The 7,163-nt window shown below is 41.8% G+C and overlaps 1 pseudogene across 1 annotated transcript; it reads right to left on the minus strand.

The window, feature by feature from the left end:
* Positions 1–429: 429 nt before the first annotated feature.
* Positions 430–2,448, minus strand: LOC310955917 (large ribosomal subunit protein uL10-like; annotated as a pseudogene). The gene is made up of 7 exons: positions 2,404–2,448; positions 2,156–2,303; positions 1,810–1,897; positions 1,268–1,421; positions 966–1,149; positions 707–835; positions 430–585 (listed from the first exon to the last, which is right to left on the minus strand). The product of its transcript is annotated as a large ribosomal subunit protein uL10-like (transcript).
* Positions 2,449–7,163: the final 4,715 nt, after the last annotated feature.

Genomic DNA, 7,163 nt, shown 5'->3' on the forward strand with positions numbered 1-7,163 from the left:
TAACAGTTTCTCATTGACCCATGTTAAACAGGCCATTTTCACAGCATAATTAAACCCATTTAAGGCCTGGAACAAAAAAAAAACCCACTATAGTCTGTATCTTTAGGTCATCTCCATGACAACACTTGGGGCTTGTTTACTGGGCTAATGACTGAAGATAAAGTTCAATTTCCAGGGGAGAAAGAAAGCATATGAAATAAAAAGCTTTACTCTCAACTACCCCCATAAGTCATTTTGTATCCTGTCATCATGGACTTACCTTTTTCCTTGATCTTCACCCAGTAAGCAGCAGTTTTAAGGGAGCACAGAATCCAACTGCAGTTTACATATGAAACTAATTTAATACAAAAGAAATTCACACAAGGCAGATAAACCGAAAGATTTTATTGAATAGTGTGTTCTCCAACTAAGATCTTGTTTGCTGTCCTTTTATTGGTCAAACAGACCAAAGCCCATGTCGTCATCTGATTCCTCAGACTCCTCCTTAACCCCCTCCTTAGCAGCTGGAGCAGCAGTAGTCTCAGCAGCTGCTGCAGGTGCTGAGACCGCTGCAAAAGCAGATGGGTCAGCCAGAAAGGCCTTTACCTGTAAGGACAAACAACTTCAGTTCACAGTGACAGCAAGTAGTTGCCTGGTCATGTCCAAAAAAAAAAATTTAAGCTAAAGTCTGCATGTTAAGTAATGGTACAAGTGCTGATGTGCATACATTGTGTGCCAGGGGGAAGGCGTAGTCTGTCTCAGCCAGGACTCTTGTAGCCATTGATGACGGTGTGGGGACAGAGGCCAAAGTTGGGTAGCCGATCTCCAGACACGCACTAGCAACGTTCCTCACACCCTTTAAAAAAAAAAGAAAAAATTTTAAAAAATTACAATTTCTCTAGTCAAGTTCAATACAGACATGATCTTAAGGGAATGTTGCTCTTAGGGAAAGGGACTGCCTTCTATATGCAAGTATAGACTCTCATCTCCAGGAACCTGGCATGCAGAGCAGCCCCTGATGTCAAGCACTTCAGGACTGTAAACACTGCTATTGTCATAAACCTGCTGGATGAGTCCGTGGGAGAAGGGTAAGATGTTTAGCATGTTGAGCAGTGTGGCCTCACTGGCACCAACCTTGTCACCAGTCTTTATCAGACCAGTGTTGTGCAACTTAGTGATGCAAACATTTTAATGTATAGTCTGTAACGTGAATAAGGCAGGGCTATTAGCTTTTATACACCAAGAGGCAACCCTTCCTATGTGTCATGCAGACTGAAATTCCAAGTACCAAGTCAATAATGTTCAAACTCACCAAGATTTCAGTCTTGGTGGGGATACCCAGAGCCTGGAAGAAATGTCTTCTCTGGACCCAGACCAGTGTTCTGTGCTGGCACAGTCACATCACATGGGGCAATGGCTCCAGCGCAGGCAGCTGCAGGTACCTGAGGTATTGGAAAGTTTAGTATGCTACTTTGCTAGGGCTGGATTCTAGTCCTAATGGCAGGTTGGAACATTTTAATTTAGTTTGTATTCAGTGTCTGAAACCATACATGCCTGGCAGTCAAGGGATGCCAACTGACAGGTATAGCGATGAAACAGATTAGTGTTTGCAGGGGGAACGACAAAAGCAGTACCACACAAGCTGCATTGTAACTTATCCTGCATCTTGACAAGATCTACAAATACTATTAATAGACTGCAGGCTCCTCCAGTGTTAGTAATTACAGCTGCACTTCAGTTTCCTACCTTCCAAAGTCATTTTCTTGCTTCAATTGCTGGATTTCATAGTTTACAACTTTGATAGTGTTAAACACTGGCTTTCACACATACCTTGTTCTCCAGCAGCATGTCCCTGACCTCAGCCAGATCTTCCTTGGTGAAGACAAAGCCCACATTTCCTTTAATGTGAGACAGGATCCTGTCAAATCATTGATTCATCCGTTAAAGATATGTGAGCAGATCATAATATATATATACGAACAGGTAAGTGCTTCAGTGTCTGAAACCGTACGTGCCTCGCAGTCAAGGGATGCTTACTGACAGGTATAACGAGGAAACAGGTTATTGTTTTCAGGGGGAACGACAAAGCAGTAACACACGGGCTGTATTGTAACTTAACATGCTATGTAAAAGCTAATGGCTCAAGCTAGCAAAAGTTGAGGAACAGTAAACTCACTTCTCCAGGGCAGGGTTGTTCTCCAGGTGTCCACGGATGGCTTTGCGCTTCACGGCCTTGCTATGTAGAGACAGACGATCTGCATCTGCTTGGAGCCCACATTGTCTGCACCCACGATGAAGCACTTCGGATAGTCATCTAGAAGTTGCTACAAAGCAATGATTATTAATTAAATTTACATATTTACAATATAAACAATTAAAATATAAGATAAGTGTAAATATTAACTTATGTAATCCAAGTCCTACTGACTTATAGTTAGACTTCCACGTGGCCCTGTCTTCCCTGGGCATCTTTGCAGTGCTTCCAAGGATCGCTTAAACAGCTGGTTTAAAGACAAGGATACCTGCATCCACGAGAAGGAAAATGTTAATAGATATACATGAGAGAAAATACAACCCGCATGTTACACATGTGGTTTACAGCTAACATTAGCCAAAGCTAAGTAACACAGGCCGCACCAGATGACGTCACCCCGCAAACATATTTTTAGGTGCTGCTATAATAGGTTATCTTATGAAGCCAAATATCCAACCTGGTATAATTAAAAACTAAGCATTTTTTTTTCTGAAAGTGCGAGAGAAACTCCTTAACACGCACAAGAGGGTCACGTGAAAGGAAGAGGAAACACGCAAGAACAGTTTATATACCGAACAGTGACCAATCACAGTGGGGTCATGGGCGTCAGCTACACGATTATTGGACGGTTGCCATGTCAATCACTTCTGTTGCCAGTACAACCTATAGAAGAGAGCAACCCTAAGTCACTAAAAGGCTGTGCCTCCTCGCCGGTGAAAACAAAAGAGAAGGCCTCAGTGTTCTATAGGCGCTAATACGAAAAACAGGAGTGAGTATTCCTGAGTTTATAAAATAAATCTGATTACACATGAGGGAATACAAGTCATATTTACGTATTTATTGATAGAATGATGGCAGAAAGATGACAGTGAGTGTGTGTGTGAAAGAGAGAGAAAGACATTTCCACCCTCATTTAACCTGAGGTGGACAGAGCCTTGGCAGTTTGTTTTGTTTCACAGCGCTAAACTAAAACGACAGAGAAAGGAATCGTTGTCATAGTTCTGCATTACCTGGTGATTCAGTGAGGTAGGAAAAAATGTGTGGGGATGTCATCTCTGGACACTGAGTGGGCTCGTTGACCCACTTCTTCTCCGTGAACTGTATGGACAAACGTTTCCTAACTCTTTCATTTTTTATATATAACGTTGTTGAGCGTAATATATCTGTCTGCCTGACTAACGTTAGCCATTGCAGGAGGTTTCCAGGCCAGTTAACGTAAAATAGGTGAAATCAGGACAGATTAGGGCAGGAGTTGTATTTACAGCCAGTCAAAGTTTGCCATTTTCTTTTAATTGGAATGGGGGTGTGGCATCATGTGTTCTCTTCTTTTGAGCTGCAAGGTGAAAACAGTGACTTTGACAAGCAAAGTTGTTAGTTTTCCACTTTCAGTGACCAGAAAACAAATTCCAAATGTGCAACGCTCTGCGCCTCCTCACACTGCTGGGGCCAGTTTCACAAAGAATTCTTAGACTGGTCTTTAGTGTTAGACCAGTTTTACAGTAATTTTGCTGCTAAATGAGTCTAGACATGTTAGACTATTTTAAACCTAAAAGTTAGCCACCCTGCCCCCAAGCTAACTGTTGAGATGACGATTTAGAGATGAGATAACGTACAGATTTTTTTTCCCCCATCAAGAGTAGGTAGAATTTCAGTCGACCAAGGATAACTTTGGTTGACTACAGCCCTAGAATTTAGTTTGTTGTTTTGGTGGCTCCAAATTGCATTGAAAACTGTTAACATTAATATCCATAGATGGTTTGTGGTCTCACAAAGATGGAAGAGGAGGAAAGGCGTTTTCTTCAGGATAGAAAATCTGTTTTGTATGTATTTTCTTGATTGGTTTCTGTGGTTTGGAAAATGTTTTTTTATTTCTCCCTCGCCAGCTGGATAATAAGCGGACAACCAGCTCTGGATGGTTATGGAGACGTTAGTCCAAATGGGGGAAAAAAAACATCTGTCACCAAGAAGGACACCAACATCGACGTGGTTCATGTAGAAATAACCCAACCAAGGACAGTGTGTGTCACCCATTCAGCTAGCAATATTTATATGAATGAAATCTAAAAGAATACAGAAGAGGCAGAGAGGAGGGTATGCCCTTCCCATGCCTCTGTCATAATCAATGGCAGCAGGAGGAGTTTTGATTTATGTTTCCCAGGATTTGTGCTCCAGGAGCAACCCCAGCTGTTCCACCGACACAGCCGAGGCCAGGAGAGAGATGAGTAATGTAATTAACCAATGAATGAAAGGAAGAAGATGGAGAGATCGCTCTGCTTGAGGGAGGCGAAGCATGGGGGTACATTTGCCCACTGATGTTCCCACACGACAGAGTCATATCTCAGCGTGTACAAAAGCCCTGCTCCCATGTCATCCTCTCACCATAATTAAATGAAATAAAAGAAGTCACAGTGGAGGAGTGAGCCTTAAAGCCTGACGACTACATAAGTGTGGTGCTGCTCTATAGCGTCGGTTCGTGTTCTGTGATATAAACATGCTCAGTGACATCTCTGCTGGGGCAGCTCAACAGCTCGTGCACATGCTGGAGAATAAACAGATTGGGAGTGAGTATGAAGCGGAGGAGACTGATACAGGCTAGCACCAATATTGAAGCTGCCGAAACCTAATTGTTCTCAAATATTAGAAATTAAAGGACACTCTATTTAAAAAAACAAACAAAAAATGTATGAACATTTTGACAAAATGTAAAAACAAATATATATATATGCCTGTAAAATAATAGTTGCCCCCTGGGCAGTAGGCTTATTTATGGCTTATTTTATGTGTGTATGTGTCGAAAAAGACCATGGGATGATCTTAGGTCGGAATTTCACTTTAACGCACCTTTCAAAATGTCGCTTAAAAAAATAATCTGGCGCTATAGGCTACACATGGCTGTGATCGGCCAGTAACGTAGAAGCCGCTAACTACAAAGAAAACACATCGCCTTGGCTATTCAACCACAACTTACCCTGGCATCTACAAGAGAAAAATGATTCTTGAGGTCTTGAGAATCTGGTTTAATTGGGCAAGTTTGAATTGCTCTTTCATGTCAGCTAGTATTGTCTATGTTTGATGTTGTCTGGAAACGAAGACATGTTACGGGAACATCCAGGGAAGATGACAGCGGAGCAGCTGATCCCTTGAGTTAAATGTTGGCTACATCAGATATTCTTTGGCAACTGTGCTTCTACATTTAATGCATCAACTCTTTTCCCCAAAGCCAAAAAATCGTATTGAATGTTGTTGTTTACGTGCATCTTTTCTAATGCGCATAAAAATATATGTGAATGGAAACATTACTAAAGGTTGTTGCAGGTTGTTGACTGATAACTATATTGTGAACACTCTGAACTTTACAATCTCAATGTTAAAGTGACTCAAATATCCTGCTGTTGCAGCAAAAAGTCGACCTTGCATGGCAGAATTGTTGCGATATCACAAGATCATGCAAGAACAGTAGGACCACGTTGATAAGTCTTTCAAAACACTCTTTTTAATAAACTCCAGGTTCACTTAATACGTTGTTGGTGACTCGACTCACTGATCCCCCCCCCCCCCCCGACACTTTATCTAGTAACGTGTCATGTTAGCCTAGCACCCGGGCGGTGGAGCTAATGTGGCTAATTCTGTAAACGTCAGCCAGATGGACGTATCTTCCCTTTTTTGGTACGAGGAAATGCGGAGGAGTCAAAGTCTGACAAGATGCGAAAATGACTGGATCAAGCTGAGAGAACGGGCCCAGGCGGAGAGGCTACGTCCATTTTTATACAGTGTATGGCTCTTACACACCTGAGTCTAATGCTCTGCTCGTCATCAAGCAGCTGAAGCTTGTCAAAGGTTTGATAATGATTAGACTCCTAAAACATGCAGCAAAGTGGCCCTCCAGGAGCAGGATTAGACACCCCAGTCCTAAACATGGACTGAAAAAGGACATTTTCACTGTTTATTAAAGTATTTTTATTTGTGCAAAGGAGATAATAACGTTCTGATCTGGTAAAAACATCCGTCCTGAGTGATCTTATCATAAGTGGACGGCTCTCAGCTCTACGTCTGTTCACACCTGGCAGCAACATGTGTCTCCAAATGCGTCTTCATTGACCATATGTGATCGGATTCCATTTCCCCGCTCTGTATGTAAATAAACTTGTACATCATTTCTGTTTAGGATATTGATAACCTATATATTTGAATAAAAAAGTCGTTTTTGTTAAAGTTGATATGTGAATTTCAGTCACCCTCACAGAAATCATTATTATAGAAACATGATTTGACCTAATAAAAAATGATTTCCTATAGTTTGTTTGTGCTAAACTTTTTTCTCACACAAACGGCGGGTTGTGTGTAATATATTCAGCATTGAAGGTGTATTTTATGAACATCTAAATAACGTTTACCTGATGTGATTTGTGCAGGATAGTAGAAAGAAATAAGACTTTTAAAAGTCTCTGTTTGGCTCTGGGATTTTGTTAAATGATGAAGCCCATTTCCTGCTTCACAATAAAATCATTTGTATAACAAAACAACAGGGGACTTTAATTGTGAAGAATATATAGCAAATCAATCCGACTCCTTAATAGCAACGTTACAAAGAACGAACAGGAATATCTGTAGTAAACCATCAATCCAACTTCAACCTCTAGTCCCTATCGGGGTCGCGGGGGGGCTGGAGCCGATCCAAGCTGACATCGGGCGTGAGGTGGGGTCCACCCTGGACAGGATGCCAGTCTGATAGGGCACATAGAGACAAACAGAGACAGACAACCATTCACACTCACATTCACACCTACGGGCAATTTAGAGTCATCAATGAACCAAACACCTGCATGTCTTTGGACTGTGGGAGGAAAAAGAACCCGGAGAAAACCCACACAGACACGGGGAGAACATGCAAACTCCACATGGAAGTATTCGAAACAGGAACCCTCTTGCT

The sequence above is a fragment of the Echiichthys vipera genome (genome assembly GCF_963691815.1).
Source record: "Echiichthys vipera genome assembly, chromosome: 13".
Taxonomy (NCBI): Eukaryota; Metazoa; Chordata; class Actinopteri; order Perciformes; family Trachinidae; genus Echiichthys; species Echiichthys vipera.